The sequence below is a fragment of the Miniopterus natalensis genome, chromosome 1, assembly GCF_054644295.1.
Source record: "Miniopterus natalensis isolate mMinNat1 chromosome 1, mMinNat1.hap1, whole genome shotgun sequence".
NCBI classification, from domain to species: domain Eukaryota; kingdom Metazoa; phylum Chordata; class Mammalia; order Chiroptera; family Miniopteridae; genus Miniopterus; species Miniopterus natalensis.
In genome coordinates, this window is record NC_142081.1 from 104,102,693 (window position 1) to 104,122,074 (window position 19,382).

Below are 19,382 nucleotides of genomic sequence, written 5' to 3' on the forward strand. Positions count from 1 at the left end.
TCTCCTAATTAGTAGAATTGTGGATGCAAATCTTTGGGACTATGGTGAACTTGATTTTTTTCTCTCCCTTCCCTCTATAATCTATATTCCTTTCTAGAACAAGGAAGCTACTGAGCCTTCCTACTGACTGTTGGTGGATAATAAGGCCTAGGTCTCTTTGGGAATTCTAGTAATAAAAGATGGCTACAGCACTTTCTTCCCTCTAGGTCAGCCAATAATTGATAGAGAACATTCCATTACTAATGACATCGTATATATAAACCAGAATGCTGGGGATTATGGAAACAGTTTCGCCTATAAAACTGTCATCTTTTTTTGGTAAAGTTGGCACTGCCCAACATAAATGGATCTGGTTTCACAGACTACCAAGAACCCAAGGAAGGTGTGAAAGATGGAGCTAGGTCCTGCTACTATTGGAATTGGGGATGGCCCTAGAAGACTGGGGAGCAGTGTGACTTCCTCCTGGTGCCTTCATGGAGGAAAGCAGCCTATCGATGGATTCCCTTCATGCCCAGTCATTTACCAGGCTTGACTAAATGAACAGTGTTGACATTATTGACAGCTCATCTGGGGGGAAAAGTTGGGTCCATCTTTCACATGAGGTACAAAAATAACTTTAACATCAACAAAAGAAAGCTTAGTAAACAATAGAGACTAAAGGAAAAATGAGTTATACAAGGTTATGTACATGGATTTCCATCAATCCATCAGGTTTTTTGTTTTTTTAATTAATTTTAGAGAAAAAGGAAGGGAGGGAGAGAGAGAAACAGCAGCATGAAAGAGAAACATCAATCAGTTACCTCTTATGTGCTCCCTAACCAGGGATGGAATCCGCAACCTGGGAATGGAACCAACAAACTTTTTGGTATGCAAAACAACGCTCCTACCAACTGAGCTATCTGGCCAGGGCCATGACACTTTGGGTGAGAAAAACAAGATGTAGAATAGCATATAATATTGATTCATTATATTTATGGGTCAAACATTGACCCATAAATCCACTATACTTATAGAAGCTTTAATAGGATTAAAAGGGCAAGTAGAAAAATACATAGTGATAGATACTAGATTATTAACATGGGCTACTTCATGTAGGTGGAGGGAAAGTAAAGGTAAAGGTGGGAGAAAGGAAAAAAGGAAAACTAATGTTTTACCAAAATTACTTCACATCCGTTACAGACTTTATATACTTAAACTTTTCAATTGTGTGTATATATTGATATTAAAATAAGTTACAAAAAATTGTAATCTTGAATGATGTATTACAATGCCTTTGTAATTTTTAACTAGTAAAAAAATAATATATATAACTAAGGTTTATTAAAAAAATAAACCTTATTAAATCACATCATTAAAAATAAAAAACCTCAAAAGGTAATCATTGTTAGGTGGTACAGGTACAGAAACCCAGGTACAGAAACTAAGGTACTGCAACTCACCAAGGCAGGAAGTTCTGGATGTCTAGCAAGGGGCTAAACTGGAAAACAAGAACTTTGTCCCATGGTAATCTTTCCTCCCTTAGCATATTGCTGGTCATGCAGTTTTAGACCCCCTGAGCTTTTCTCCCTAAAGATAGCATCTAGGCCTCAGTTGTATTTCAGCTCTAGGCCCAGAAAAACAGCAAAACCAGACAAGTGATGACTTTGCTGCCTCAGGACCAGCTACACTGACTAATGACCCCCTGCCCTGGCATGGCACCGACCAATCAGTGAAGACCATGACCCTGAAAGAGCACACCTGGAAAGCTGATCAATATTCTACTGACACACTCCTCTGAGACCTCTCCTAAGATTCCCACCTGCAAGAAAAAGATAAATATGCTCAGGACAAAGTACCCAGTGCAAGCTCCCCTCCACCCACGAGGGGAGCACACTAGCACCATCTCTATCCCTCTGAGGGGGCTCCAAGAGACTTGCAAAAGGGGAGCAATGGGCAGGAGCAGCTCCTGATGTGGTTACCCCATCAATCTGTCTCCAAGGCCTCCTTCTCTCTCTCTGACTTCTCGTGAGCAAAAACAGCCCAGCCTAGGCTCCCTGTGACTTCTTCTAAGCTCTTCCTTTGTTTCACTGTCCCAAGTATATTTTGCTGCCATCATGGACCCAATACTATTTGGCTTGGCACTGTGTAGCCCTTCCTTTTGGATTTCTCCATCCTCTTTTATTAATATAATTTTTATTCATTTACCCATCTGAGATGGCTACTTAGCTTACCTGTGTATACCCCCAACTATATTAACCTTTCAACATATTTTAAAAGTTGGCACATTTCTTAGGTTGCCACTGTCTTATAATAATAGTCATAGAAAAACCACTATTTTTTCTTAAATTAAATAAAATGTTAATATTTTAGTTCATTTAATTCAAATTTTGAAAAATAGAAAGTGGCTTAAAATATATTTCATTTTAACCATCATTCTGTAGCCTCTAAATTATATATGTAAGGAATCCAATCATTCTTAAATTCATAGACTTAAAATAAAAAATATTCATTTTCTAAGGAAAATCATCAAAGAAATATTTCATAGATTTACGCCAAAGATATATATACTCATGAATCTAATATATGTAAAACATATTTTTTCATTCTCTCTCTCTCTCTTTCTCTCTCTCTCTCTCTCTATATATATATATATATACACATAACCCATCAATTTACACTAATTTATCAGCATGGGTGAGGTACCATTCCCATTTTACAATTCTTTCAAATTCTACTTCTTCCTTTTATATCCATTGTATTCGTTAATTAAGATCCTTGAATATTTTTTTGAAAATATATAAAATTGAATTATATGTATGTTTTTTCTTGACTTTACTGTAACTTATATAATACAAAATGATTACAAGGCACAATCTATTAGGCCAATATAATAGGTATAAAATTGTGTTGATAAAATAAATGACCTAAATATGTCTAATAAAATTTTTAGAAGTACAGTGATTATTCAACAAATCTGTCATTGTTTTTAGCTTTTTCTACACAGTTTTTTCAATCTTTGTTTCTTTAAGCATATAGGAGTAAACATGTAGAGAATTTAGACTATGTAATTAAGCAACTTAGTGGGCATTTACAAAACCCTGAATCCAAATACTAGGTAATATAACTTTTTCTAAAAGCACATAGAACATTAAAAATATTCATGAGCCCGGCCCGCATGGCTCGGTGGTTGAGCACTGACCTATGAACCAGGAGGTCACAGTTCAACTCCTGGTCAGGGCCCATGCCTGGGTTGCAGGCTCGATCCCCAATAGGGGGAGTGCAGAAGGCAGACGATCAATGATTCTGTCTCGTTGCTGTGCTCGCGGGACGCGAAGAAAACTCGAGACACGGAGAATGTAGAATTTAGGTGGAGATGCAGAGGATGGAGGCTCTGGAGGCGCTGCAACAACCCTCCTCACCATCCAGCGATTTTTACTGTGATTTACAGAAAGGCAGGTGTGAGAGATAGTGATCAGTAGAAACTATAAAATGCGTGTAAACAAATGGCTTTGTTTTATGCTAATGCTTCACATTTGTTCTTAAGGCCATAACCCTCCTGGGGGCAGGCTTCCCAGATCGATAAGGATCTGTTTTCAGTTCCTGTCAGAAATGTCTCCCTCGTTTTCAAGGGGATTTCTGCGATTCTGGGGAAGCTTGCTACCCAATTCCTTCAGAGATTTTTTTGTTGTTTGCTGGCCTTTTCCTACATCTCATCATTGATGTTTCTATCTCTCCCTCTCCCTTCTTCCCTCTGAAATAAATAAAAACATATTTAAAATAAATAAATTTTAAAAAAATGTTCCCTATATAAGAAGACATGGCTTCTGATCTTGAAATATAGGGTCCTGAATGACTTCACACAATTCCTTTAAATGGAAACTGAATTAACACTCAGGACACACGTTAAGTAAATGATAAAAAAAAAATAGTTTTTGTTATAATTAACACAAATTTATAAGTCATCTTTCAAAATCTGGACCCATTGATCTACTAGGTTTCTGGGAAAAAGTCATAAATAAAATTTTAAAGTGTTTAATGCACACTGTTCTCTGAGCACAATGATATCAATTTTAATATCAATTAAAAGTAAAAGATAACCATCGTTTTAGAAAATTAAACAATAATACTTAAAAAGATCATGTGTTAAAATATTCTGTACTGAATAAAATTAAAACACACATCAAAAGTACAAATTCCAAGTAAGTGGTATTTTGAGAAAAATTATTGTTTTAAAAAATATTTAAACATTTTTACTTTCCTAAAGGAAGGTTGAGTTTGTATTTGAGTAGAGAAAATTTAAGAATGGGGCAGATATCAATGGATTAAAAATGTTACAATTGAGATGATAAAAATATACAGAGGTTATTTTCTTAAAAACTAGAAATAAAGTCCAATATCAGGTGTATTGATACATGATTGAAAGAACAAATAAACAAAGTGAAAAGTGAAAAAGTTATCAAAGATGAAAAATTAGGATGGACAATATTATGAAAACTTCTGAGTCAATAAATTTAAAAACATATGAACATAATAAATTTCTCAAAAATGTAGATTTAAAATCACATGGAGAATTTTAAATCATAAATAGTAATTACAAACACATTAATGAATTGGAGAAAATGGTGAATATCAATTGAGATGGGTTTGAAGATGAAGTCTGGCAAAATATCAAAAATGGTATAATTCTAATCTTAAACCAACTCTTCTAGATTGTGAGGACCCACCAAGACAGAGGCAGGCCCCTAGGCCCCGAGGCAGGACAAAAGGCAAACATGAGTGACTCAGTAAACTGCAGAGGGTGGAGGCAGTTCCAGGAATTAACTTAAATCGGTGCGTTTGAAGAATACCAGGTGCACTCCAGCTTCAGGAACCTGTGGTTGAGAAACATCCTGAGCCCACCCTTCCTAAAGAATTTATAACCCATGTAACTTTGTAACTGACAATGATTGCTTGCTCACTGTAGCCCTATATAAGCTTGTGGTAAATTTAGATCGGGGTTCGAGTCAGAATTCCACTGTGTTGGATACGACGGAACCCCAGCTAGCTGGAATAAAAGCCCCTTTTGCTGTTACATTATCAGCTCTGGAGTGATTGTTTTTCTGCTGCATAGGGGATCTGATTCTTGGACATAACATAGATAAGAAAGAAAATTAGAAACTTTATCTGAACTCTTTCTAAGCTAAAATACTCTCCAGTGCAAAAACAAATAGAAATACATTAATTTCACTAATGAGATGGATGGAAAACTTTTAACAGATATTAGTTTACCTGATCTAGTATTACTTTCAAAAAAACAATGAAAACATTAAGAATTGTAACTGATTATATGATAAGCTTAAAGAGAAAATGTAGTTTGATAGACTTAGAAAAGGTATTTGATAAATTTCATCATTCAATTTTGAAAATAATCAAACATGAAAACTTAGAAAAAATAGTAATAAAAGATGACATTTTTAACCTGTTAAAGAGTAGCTACCAAAATCCACAACAATTATAATTATTAATGTGAAATATTAGAAGTTTTCTTTCATAATCAGGAAGAAGTCTATATCCAGCATACTTCCTATTGAACACGTATTGGTAGCCCTAGCCAAGTAATAATTTAGGAATATTAAATAAAAGGCATAAAATTTGTAAAATAAGTAACAAAATTGTCACTATTCAATATAGTACTGGAAGTCCTAGCCACAGCAATCAGACAAGAAGAAAACAAAAGGCATCCAAACAGGAAAGAAGGAAGTAAGACTGTCATTATTTGAAGACAACATGATATTGCACATAGAAAATCCTAAAGACTCCACCAAAAAACTACTAGATTTAATAAATGAATTCAGCAAGCTATCAGGATACAAAATTAACACCCAGAAATCGATGGCATTTTTATACACCAATAATGTACTCTCAGAAAGAGAAACTAAAAAAAAATCCCATTTACCATCACAACTAAAAAAATAAGATACCTGGGCATAAACAACCAACGATGTCCTGTACTCTGAAAACTACAGGACACTGAAAAAAGAAATAGAGGAAGATTTAGCCCTGCCAGGCGTGGCTCAGTGGTTGAGCATGGACCTGGGATCCAAGCGATCGGAGTTCGATTCCTGGTCAGGTCACATGCCCAGGTTGCAGGCTCAATCAATGACTCTCTCATCATTGATGTTTCTATCTATCTCTCTCCCTCTCCTTTCTTTTCTCTGAAATCAATAAAGATATATTTTTTTAAAAAAAGAAATAGAGGAAAATTTAAGCAAACAGAAAATATATCATGTTCATGAATTGGAAGAATTAACATCATTAAAATGTCCATATTATCCAAAGCAATCTATAAATTCAATTCAATCCCATTAAAATACCAATAGCATTTTTCACAGATCTAGAACAAAGACTTCAAAAATTTATATGGAACCAAAAAAACCTCAAATAGCCATGGCAATGTTGAAAAAGAACAAAGTTGCAGGGATCATAATACCAGCTATCAAGTTATACTACAAAGACGCTGTAATCAAAACAGCCTGGTACTGGCATAAGAACAGGCAAATCTACCAGTGGAACAGAACAGAGACCCCAGAAATAGACCAATGCCATTATGGTCAGTTAATATTTGACAAAGGAGGCAAGAAAGTACAATGGAGTAAAGACAGTCTTTTCAATAAGTGGTGTTGGGAAAATTGAACAAGTACATGCAAAAAAATGAAACTAGACCACCAACTTATACCATACACAAAAATTAACTCAAAATGGATAAAAATAAATAAGTTAATTTTTTTAAAAAGATCATGTTATTTTATTAATACAAATACTCAATGGAACTATTAATTTGATTACAAATTATAGCAATTTTGTAAATTATTAAATATAAGACCAATATATCTATTTTACATTTCTAAACAGCAACAAAGACATTTAGGAAACAATTAAGGATATACTATTTTAAAAGTCATTGAGAATTTTGTACTATTCTTGTGTTCTTGGACATATTTCTCAAGTAACAGTCCTCTTGAATCCCTGTAGAAATTATTGTTTTGAACAGGGTTCTTCTCTCTACTTTTATTTTTTTAGACAGAGAGGAAGAGAGAGGAGGAGAGATACATCAATGTGAGAAACACCAATTGGCTGCCTCTTGCAAGGCCCCTACTAGGGATCTTGTGCACAACCAGGGCATGTGCCCTGACTAGGAATTGAACTGGCAACCTTTTCTTGCATAGGACAAGGCAAAGTTCTTTTTTTTTTTAAGTGAACAAGGTTTTTATGAATAAGTCTGCCTGTGAAAGTCTCCCCATAAATCTGAATTCACCTCTATGGAAATTATACTCCTAGAAATAATTGTCTTTTTCTAAAATTTTATATAGGATGATAAAACTTTCTAGATAGGACACTATAAGTCCCTTTCTAGGGGACAAAGCCTGCCACCAGAACTTTTTCTGAAATAATAATTTGCCAAGGAGCCCATTCCAATATTGGACCATGCTACTTTTGTTCATTCAAAATATCCTATATTATCAATCCCAATTTCAGAGATAGTTACCCAGAAGTCTATTTGGTGTGTATTTCACTGCTCTCTTCTGAACTCATATTTTCATTTCATAAACAGTCAAGATAAAAAATAAAAAGGAACCAGAGTGCTCCATATAGGTAGTTCTTGCCTAATGTTACCACAGATGTCATTTCAATTCTAGCATCAAGGAGAGCTTACATTCATTCTTAAAGGATTTTAAAATGTGTTCCAGCCTCCCGTGGAGCACATTTATAAGAGTATAATGAAACAGAGTCTTAGTGAACCCTAGCTCACTGCAACTCAATGTTCAAATAGTTTTACTGACCCATCCATATTGAAATCCAGTGCATGGGCACCATGTAAAAAAACTACCTATAATATATCTTTGCTGAATGAAGGGCTCAAACTGCTCAACCCAATTGATACCTCACCTCTGTTCCTACCCTCTTAGATTCCAGTGCACTGACCTCGCTGCTATGCCGCTGTTTGCCGTCCCTCTAGGCCTCTGTACATTACTGCCTTCTGACTCAGAACACAGCAATTCTTTTGAAAACAGCCTTGTGTTTTTGTTTCAAAAATATACTCTTGATTTTCTTTCGGGATGCTACTCCATATCTGATTTTATCCATTGTGGGCCTCAAAATTCACAACTAACCCTGCAGTTCATTGAACTGGAATTTGTGTCTCAGAAATAAACCCTAAATAGAGACGAGCACAGCATCTAGAGTGAACAAAGGTGATTGCTAATTGGGAAAACTGGTGGGCAAGGCAATCAACCATTTGATGTCTATTTCTTGCCTTGAGAAGTAACTTGAAATTTAACCCTGATAGCAGTGAGATTAATGGGGCTTTTGAAAGATGTAGAGTTACTTAATCAGACATTTTTATAAACCAAGTTAATCTGGAGGTGGCTTAAAAAATGAATTAAAAGTGAAGGAAAATGATATCAGAAAGACTAATATGTACAAAAGAAATGTTTCTGCTTCTGAAGGAGGTGTTAGATGGAAAGAATTAGGAAAATTTAATTTTCCCAAATTATATTTTAAAGAATGCGACAGTGAATAATGTGTTTCTGTGGACTATACAAGTCATTACTTTTAAAAATACAGAGAAATTGTGCCTAATATTTCCACTTATTAAAAATACATGGGAATAAAACAGAAATAAATCTTAAGGTTTATGATAATTTTGAGTATTTAAAAATAATACATGGGGTGTTATGTAGTATACGTTCTCCCACTATACCATGTAATTTTTCATTATCAGGACGACTACGTGAGTGTTCACCAAGTCACCTTTGTTATCCAGAAGTAGGTGAATAGAACTGCACAATCAGAGGAAAACTGAGAAACAAATACTGCCATGTCAGCTAAGGGCTGAGAGAGATTCCTGTCACAGAGAAGGTGATAAGCCAGCAATTACTGCCTTCACTCATTCACCAAAATACACTCACACTCTAAAATCATATTCTAAAGCAGAGTTGTTTTTCACCAAAAAAACAGGAGTAAGAGAATCTGTTGCAAAAAGAAAAAATAGACCTTGTAATTCAGTTTTTTTGATTATTGCAACAATGTGTTAAATCTCTCTATGCAAATCTATTTTATCCTATATGCCTAACATATATATATATATGTGTGTGTGCATGTATATAAATATATGTGTTGGTGTATACATTTTTATATGTGTAATTCTGAGGTATATCCTAATTATAAGTCTCAACCCAGCTAATCAGCACATTTGTATAAAGATCAACAAATGTGTCTTTAAAAGTCAATGTTTACAACCAAGAGTGAATCATAACTTACGCTAAGGAATTCAAATGATTATGATGTGTCAATGGAGGTTCATCAATTGTAACAAATGTACCACCTTGGTGGGGGTATTGACAATGGGAGACTATGCATATGATGAGGGCAGAGGGTAAAATTTCTGTACCTTCTCCTCAATTTGGCTGTGAACCTTAAACTTTAATTATAAAAATTAAGCCTTAATAAAAAAATTAAATAGGAATAAAGTTAATGTTTCCAAGGACATCATCATATATACCAGCTACTCAGTAATCAATACATTTAATCCCTTAAGCATATTGAATGTCTAATCTAATTATAAGCACTCTGTTAGGTATCTGGATTACATAGATCAATAACTTGATGACTTTACAATCTCTTCTACATTGTGGTTCTCCGTGGTACTAAAGTTCAATGAACAGCACTGGTGTCATGGCTTTGAATGTATATATTCAAAAAGAAAAACAGCAAATTGCTTAATATTATTGGTTTTGAAGTCAGACAGCCTGGATATGAATCTCATCATCAAGATAAACAAACTTTAGTAGCACTTTGGGGTAGATTAATTCATCTTCTTTACACTTGTATTTTTCTATCAGTAAAATACAGATGAAACAGTATTTCTACAGCTTGTTTTAAGTATTTAATTACATAATCTAGGTAAAACTCTTAAAATAATACCTGATGCATTCTAATAAAGAAGGTTTGCCATAACTCTTAGTCAGATCTATTATGTTCTATTTTAGATACATTTTTGTACAAATGTCTAACTAGTGATGATAAAAAATTGATATCCTATTGACAAACATCCATACCTTGATTAATAATTCTAATAGCATACTTCTGTGTATCCCAAGTGATCATCAGATATACTCAAATTTGTAATCCCATAGCCCATCTGCTTTGGTGTTTATTACTTAGACTAAATAAAATGTGCTCAAGATCAAAGACAGAATATTACACATCTGCATCTGCTTGTTTACATACACAAAGCAAAATATGTTCTATTGGCAAAATGTGTTCTATTGGCAGCATATGTTAGGGTGAACACCAATCTGTTATGGTAGTAATTTCATTGTTGGCTATATTGCAGAGGTGGGGTCTATAATGTATTTTATCAAGATGGATGTGCTTTAGATTTTCAACCAGTCATGGTAAAATATTTGGCTTGTGTTATTATTGCATGCCATCTGTGTGGGCAGTAAGGTTGTCCAATAACACAGGAAATGTCACTGTTTTGAATAGACATCTAATTGAGATTTAATCTGATGGATATTTTACATTAATTAAATGCTAGCTGATTAATGAAACATATTTTTGATATTTAATAACTGTAAAAATGGAACACGATTAGCTCAAAATTCCATGCATTATGCACAAAACGACTTTCTCATGAATAGATGCATGCAGACCAGTGTGGTAGAATCTAGATGAATTTAAATAGCATTAAAATAAATATCACTCTGCTATTTAAGAAATAGCAAGCCCTATGTGTTTGGAAATGATTCCCTTTAATGTCTGGAACACTTTGACCACTTTTTGTACTGTCATAAAACAGCACATTTTTTACTCCACAGTCACAAAGAAATTTAAATGAACCTACTCTTACTGTGAAAAATAATCAGTTCCATAGATGCAAATCCAGAAGCAGTTCTAACTATCAAAACTATTGTGAGAATCACAGGAGGACAAAATCAGGCAGATGTTTTGAAAACAAAACAGCTTGCTGAAATTTAGCTTCTCTTAAGAAAATTCAGAGAAATGAATTAGCTAAACTCTCCATTTTTCTTCCCTTATCATTTCTCATCTTATCTCCTGGCAAAGCTATTTTTACCAGTCTGACTACATTTCGCTGTAGGTACCCAGCTCAAGTTCATTCAGAAATAATTGTGTATGTGCAGTGTCCCTGTTCCCCGAAAAGCTCTTCCTTACTTGGTCTATTAGGAAATTCTGCACAGAAGAAAGGACAGCTCTTACAAGCCATTCTCTTGTCACTTGCATCAAGAAAATTCATTTCTTTCCTCTTTCTGGGGTTTTCCCTTGAGATTAAAGAGAAATCAGGGTATAGGATCAAAAATTGGATATGTCTTAGAAGCAGGTCCAGGACTTTCCCTAGAGTAGAGCCAGATTGCTAGCGCCTCAGAGCATTCTTTTTTCCCAACAACACTAAATAAAAGGCAATTTTGGGCTTTCACATTTAGCCTTCACCTGGTCATGGTGGAAGCCGTAACAAAAAGGAGAGATGTAATACATACGTGGGTGTTTGCTTCATTTAATGTCTAATTTTGTGACCCTTCAGAACCAGAGTTGTTTCTTATTTGTTGTCTGTCTTCGGTAATTAAGACACCAAATAATGATTATTCAAATACACTATTGTTTAAATAGTCATTGTTCTCCCAGCCTTTAAGATTTACTTCCCTTTCCATGTATTTGTGATGAGGTGATAAAATTAGCTATTAGACAAATATATCTGTATGACCATATAAATAAAATTTTTAATGGTGTCCTGTTTCTCATCAACTATCCATCTTGCCCAGGAAATTTGCAAGGTTTATAATATTTAAGAATTTTCAAGCATCCACAACTTTGTTTAGAAACTGATTCATGAGTAATTTCATTGTTTTAGAGCCTATATTTTTAGCCTTCAGTAGCATTTCGGAGAGCGGTAGTTTTTTTACTCAATATACTTCTATTTATGGCAAAACGACTTGACTTTTATAACATTAAATGCACCATCTAATCTCCAAAGCTTTTTAAGTTATTTTACACCTAAGAATTTTACTATTTGTACCCTATTTTTCTATTAATGTTTAAAAATAGAGATAAGGCAAAGGAGCATGGTTTACAGTGAAGCCTCATGGTTGACACTTCGACATCTAGATGTATGAACTCTTTTAAATCCTGTCTCTAAGGAATAAAATGATTGGGGGGAAAATCCCCCCTAAATAGAAATATTTCATAATCTTTGGCAGAAGAGCATGCCAAAATGACTTTTGAAATTCTATATAAATTAATTTTAAAATAAAAGGTTTAATAAGGCATATTTTTGCTTATAGGATTCAATTTTTTTCCTGCAAAATATAAAAAAAGATCTATAATCCACTATTTTTAAAATATATTCCACCAGCTTGAGCAACAAAGAATCAAATCTCAACAATTGTGTTTGCAGTGTCTTCCAGATGTCAGTCACAGGCTTTTTAAAAAAATTATTTTTATTGTTGAAAGTATTACAGATGCCCCCTTTTTCTTCCCCCCTCTGTGCCCTCCACCATACATCTACCCTCTCTCCAGGTCTGCCCCACACTACTCTCTGTGCCCATGGGTTATGTGTGTATGCATACAAAAAAATTCTTTGATTAATCTCTCCCCACCCACTCACCCACCCCCACCTTCCACGGGCTTTTTATGCCTCTACACTGCAGCTTTTGCTCCAACAGGTAATGCACTTTGGCTAACAATTGCACCCATCAGTTCTTTCAAAACTCTTGGGGAAATTCTATATGGTTCTGGGCACTTATTTACATCCAGTTTTCAGAATTTTTTTGTGATTCTGTTACTTTTAAAAGTTAGTTTTCGATTTGAGAGAGAGAGAAAGGGAGAGAGAGAGGAAGAGAAAGAAATATTGATTTTTTTGTTCCACTTATTTATTCATCTATTGATTGATTCTTGTATGTGCCCGGATGGGGGATTGAACCCACAACCTTGGCATTTCAGGATGATGCTTTAACCAACTGAGCTACCTGGCCAGGGTGTGTTACTTTTTAATGAATCTTTTCTCTTGTTTTCTTTCTTTCTTTCCTTCTTTCTTTCTTTCTTTCTTTCTTTCTTTCTTTCTTTCTTTCTTTCTTTCTTTCTTTCTTTCTTTCTTTCTTTCCTTCCTTCCTTCCTTCCTTCCTTCCTTCCTTCCTTCCTTCCTTCCTTCCTTCCTTCCTTCTTTCTTTCTTTCTTTTTTTTCTTTCTTTCTTTTTCTTTTCTTTCCCTCTCTCTTTCTTTCATAACCATTTATTAGGCAGCAATACTGAGAAAGAGATGATGAGGGTATCAAAATAATCACTTCAAAAAACATAAATAGTACAAATTGGTAGTTATAAAATAGTCACAAGGATGTTGTGTTTAGCATAGAGAGTACAGTCAATAATGTTGCTATGGCTATGTATGGTGCTGGGTGGGTTTTTGAGATATTGGGGTATTATAGCAGCATGAAGCACTTCAAACTTAAAGCATATTACTAGTATGTTTTCAAATTTTTGAATTTTACTAGTAGAAATGGAAAATGCACACATATTTGGGTAAAGAAGGTAATTCCTCCCCCCACATGTAGATATGAGCTCACACAAATAAATAAACACAAGTCAAGATTTTTTTTATAGAAAGTGTATAGTAGAGATAATATGATATTTGACAGAAATTAGAAAAAGAAATCTGAATATAATTAATGTAACAACTCTTCAATTTTCAAGTAATTTTCTATATCTTATTCAGTATTTTTAAACAAAGTACACATCAAAGCTCACTTATGTATTAAACCTAGAAAATTATTCTCACGATTAGGGTTAAAACTAATTTTAATTGTTGAACATTTGAGATCTAGAGTGTTAGATGGGCCAGGCACAGAAACCCAAGTACAGAAACTCACCAGGCCAAGAAGCCCTGAACTCCTAGCAAGGGGCTAAACTGGGAAAACAAGAACCTTGTCCCACGGTAATCTGTTCTCCCCCAGCATATGGCTGGTCATGTGGTTTAGGCCCCTTGAGCATTCCTCCCTAAAGATAACATCTAAGCCTCAGTTGTATTTCAGCTCCAGGCCCAAATAAGGAGGGAAACCAGACAAGTGGCACCCCATGGTTGACTCAGGACCAAAAACATGGACTAATGACCCCCTGCCCTGACACCAACTGATCGGTGGAGACCACAACCCTGAAAGAGCACACCTGGAAAGCTGATGAATATTCTATTGAGGCACTGCCTTGAGACCTCCCCTCAGATTCCCTTCTGCAAGAAAGATAAATATGCTTAGGACAAAGGACCCAGTACACGTTCCCTTGGTGGGGAACAATGGGCAGCAGCATCTTGTCCTGGGCTTACCCTCTGAACCTGTCTCCAAGGCCCCCTTCTCTCTCTGACTTCTCAGTGAGCCAAAGCAGCCCAACCTGGGCTCTCCGATTGCTTCTTGTAGCTCTTCCTTGCTTCGTTGTCACAAGAATATTTTTGCTGCCATCATTGTCCCAATATGCCCTTGGCTTGGTGCTGTGTAGCCCTTCCCTTTGTATATCTCATCCCCTATTCTCTTTCCCTAAATAAATTCAATTTTTCTTTATTCACTGTCTGAGATGGCTATTTAGCCTGCCAGAGCACCACCCTGTTAACCTTTCATAGAGTAATTTTGATCATCAATAATACTTAATACATCCTTTAACAATTTCCCTTTATGTTTTTAAATATATTATTATTTCAAATATGGCATTTAAAGTAAGGTTCTAAATTGATAAAGTTATACTTTATATAAAAAAGTGTATATTAAGTAAAAACACAATGATATTAATATTATGATAAAGTTTTCAAAACATTGTTCTAGAGAGAATTTTTGCTAGACCAATTATTTTACAAATGTTCTTAGATTATTTTGCATTTTAATAACATTAAATGTAAGATATTTATGTAATTTCACCAGCCCACTAATTCTAAGATTTATTTAATATTATTTTACTCACGAGGAAGCCAAGGTTGACACATGATCACCATCAATCATACAGCCACTAAGATCTAGAACAGCAATTTTCAACCTCTTCTGTCTCATGGCACACATAAACTAATTATTAAAATTCTACAGAAAACCAAAAAACATACTATATTTTTTCCTGATCTGACAAAAAAATAGGTATACTTTTGATTCATTCACACCAGATGGCTATTGTTCTGTTAGCTGTTGTCATTATTTTATTTGAAAATCTAAGGAAAAAGAGGTCAGTGCCCCTGGCTAAATAGTCAGGTATTGTATGTTTTAAAAATTCTTTGGGCACACCAGTTGTATATCACTGATCTAGAGCCTAGATTGGAATCCAGATAGTACTAATGCTGAATCCCACACTCTTTGCATCATGATGCAATGCCTCCAGTATTAATCTCACACTTTCTTTGTAGTCATTTACTACACTAGAGGCCCCTTATTTCCAGGTATGCATGGAACAGGTGGAACAGGAGGCAACAAGAAAATTAGAAATTAGGTAAGATGATTTTTTTTTCACAAGTAGAATTAGAAAAACGAAATTGCTTTTGTATTGTGTGGGTGTGAGTGTGGAGTAAGGTGGCCAGTGTAACTATAGTGGAAGAAAGATTAAAAGGCCTCTATTAGAATACGGCTCTGCAGGGAGGGAAACAAATTGGTAACCAGTATACACAACAAATCACATCATCGCTTTCACTTTTCAATCTATTTTGAACACTCTATTTCATGCGTCATTTTCAATCCCGTGTTCTGGTTATCATATTCCCTCATAGATTAGAGCCATGTAAAACTGAAAGATTGATGGCTTGCTTCTAGAAAATCTATTTAAGTTATAGAATCCCCTTGAAATGTTGAGCAAGAGGCTGTCATAAAGAGCCTGGTTAGATTATTCAAGTCATCAGCTGTGAAATTAGTGTATTTAGTTTAAACCACTCAGTTCTCCTAAGAGGTTCTCTTCTTCATTCATGAAGATGTCTATAAATCATAAATATAATATCACACGTCCCTTAGAGATCTAAATTGATTGGCTCTATTGGACCAGTGTAACAAATATCAGAACATCATTTAAGAAGAAAATGTAAGTGAGACATCAAACTGGAATTACTTGTTTGTTAAGGTAATTAAGGAAAATGTCCTACATTTCTAAGTCATGTTTTTCCTCCTCTTATATTTTCCATCTCAGTGAATCACAAAACCATTCACCCGTAAAATTATAAAAAACAAACAAAACAAAACTGAATCTGATCTTATTTCTCCCATGCCTTGTCCTCCTACATTTAACCATCAAATCTAATAATTTAAATCTCTTAATAGTACACAAAGCTTCACCATTTGCCACTTTGTTTCAACTACAGACTTAGTTGATTTCTTGCTTTGCCTTCTGCTATGGAATGCAAAGTATTTTCTTTTCAAGTACAATCTAAACAAACTTTTAAATTATGTTAGATGACCTGGTGCTATTATACAATGCTTAGCCTCTTGTCTCAGAAACTTCTGCTTTCCTTGCACTTCTCCATAACCTCCACCCTATTTCATTTTAAACTTACAGAACTTGCTGTTTCATAAATCTGTGACACACCAAGTCTTCTTGTTAATTAGTAATAAAGCAAAGATTATAAAACAAAATTCTGTAATTTAAAAGGCTCCCTCATATATTCTCTCTAAACCATTATTGATTGTTTATTAAATATATTTGTCATACATTATTATATTAGTTTCTGGTGTACAGCATAGTGATTCAACATAATATATACTGTAAGAAGTGATCATCACAATGTCTATTAATTATCCACCACCATACAAAATCATTATATTATTGACTGTCTTCCATATGCTGTACATTACATCCCCATGACTTCTTTATAAGAATTTTGTAACTCTCAATCACCATTACCTTTTTGGCCCTTCTCCAACGTCCCTCCCCACTTTTATTCTCTGTCTCTATAAGACTTCTTCTGCTTAGTTTTGTTTGGTTGGTTGGTTGTTCTTTAGATTCCAACTATAAGTGGAATCATACAGTATTTATCTTTCTTTGTCTGACTTATTTCACTTAGCATAATACTATTTAGGTCCATTCATGTTGTCTTAAATGATAAGATTTCATTTTTTTTTGTGATGGAGTAATATTACATATACATATATATATGTATATGTGTATATATATATATATATATATCATGTCTTCTTTATCCATTCATCCATTCATAGGTACCTCGGTTGCTTTCATGTCTTGGCTATTGTAAATAGTGCTGCAATGAACATGGGATGCATATATCTTTTTGAATTAATGTTTCCATTTTCTTTAGATAAATGCCCAAGAATGGAATTGCTGGGTCAAATGGTCTTTCTACTTTCAAATTTAAGTTATGTTTCCTCTGTACCCACTTTGGTGAGGGTTTTATCATAAATGAAGCTAAATTTTTTATATGCTTTTTCTATATCCATTGTGATGATATGATTTTTATACTTTGTTTTGTTAATGTGGTATATTATATTGATTGATTTGTGCGTATTAAGCCATCCTTACATCCCTAGAATAAATTCCACTTGATCATGATATATGATCCCTTTAATGCATTATTAAATTCAGTTTGATAGTATTTTGTTGAGAACTTTTGCATCTATGTTTACCAGAAATATTGGTATGTAGTTTTAATTTTTTTGGAGTGTCTGTGTCTATCTAGTTTGCTATAAATGGAATGCTCATTGAATGAGTTAGGAAGTATTCCTTCCTCTTCCATTTTTTGGAATAATTTAACAAGAATAGGTATAAATTTTTTTTATTTTTATTTTTTATTACTATTATTTTTTTTTTAATAATTTTTATTTTTGTTTAAAGTATTACAGATGTCCCTTTTTCTCCCCAATGACCCTTTCCCCCCGTTCCTTCCCCCCTCCCCAGTCACTCTCCCCACCATTGTCTGTGTCCTTGGGTTGTGCATATGTGCATATAAATTCTTTGGTTACTCTCTCCCCCTCCACCCCCTCTCCCTCTTCCCTCTGACATTTCATCAGTCTCAACTATGCTTCCATGTCATTGAATCTACTCTACTTGTCAGTTTATTAAGTTCTTTAGATTCCACGTATAAGCGAGATCATGTGATATTTTTCTTTCGCTGCCTGGCTTATTTCACTTAGCATAATATTCTCATAAATTCTTTTTAAATGTTTAGTAGAATTCACCTGGGAAGCCATCTGGTCTTGGACTTTTTGTTGGGATTTTTTTTTTTATTACTGATTCAGTTTTGTTACTAGCAATCATTCTGTTCAGATTTTCTGTTTCTTTCTGACTCAGCCTTGTATCTTCCAAGGAATGTGTCCATTTCTTCTAGGTTGTCTAATTTGTTGATGTATAATTGTTCCTAATATTGTCTTATAATCTGGTATTTCCATGGTATCATGTGTCACTTCTCCTCTTTCATTTGTGATTTATTAATTTGAGCCCTCTTTTTTTTTTCTTGATGAGTCTAGCTAAAGGTTTACCAATTTTCATCTTTTTTTCAAAAAAACAACTCTTAGCTTCATTAATCATCTCTCTTGTCTTTTTAGTCTCATTCTCTTCTCTCTATTAATTTAGCACATTGTTTGTTCTTCTTTTTCTAGTTCTTTTAGGTGTAAATTTGATGTTTCATTTTGAAAAATTTCTTATCTCTTGAGGTAGGCCTGTAGAACTATAAACTTCACTCTTAGAATTGCTTTTGCTATGCCCCGTAGAGTTTGAAATTTTATGTTTTCATTTTCTTTTGTCTTAAGAGTTTTCTTCTTTGATTTCTTTGTTCAACTATTGGTTATTTAGTAGTGTTTTTTAAGTTGCACATGTCTGTTTTTTCCAGCTTTCTTCTTGTAATTGATTTTTAGTTTCAGATCATTGTGTTCAGAAAAGATGCTTAAATGGTTTCAGCCTTCTCAAACTTATTGCGACATTTTGTGGCCTAACATGTGATCTGTCCTGGTGATGTTCTATGTGCACTTAAGAAGACTGTGTGATGTATAATGATGCTGTTTATTGTGCGACTACTATACGTATGTATAAATACACACATTCACATACAAAAGCATATGTGTGTATCTCAAACATATTTGTTAAGCATATATAGTTTTCAGAGAAGTTAACTAATTTCCTTAGGTTAATATGAACCTATTAAACAGCTAAATATCAAAAGTGTAAGAAATTAAATTCCACATTTTCTTGCTTCAAGCTCATTTCTCCTTCCACCATTCAATATTTTACCTAGTACGTTACTTCTCACAATATTTCATTAAAAAAGCTGTTTTCTATGTATGATATTTTTTCATAGTAGCTTTTCCTGAATTATTAATTCTCAAGACTTTTTCTGAAACCACTTCAATCCTTTTTACTGCCTAGCTTTATTTTAGGCATTGTTGGACTCAAATG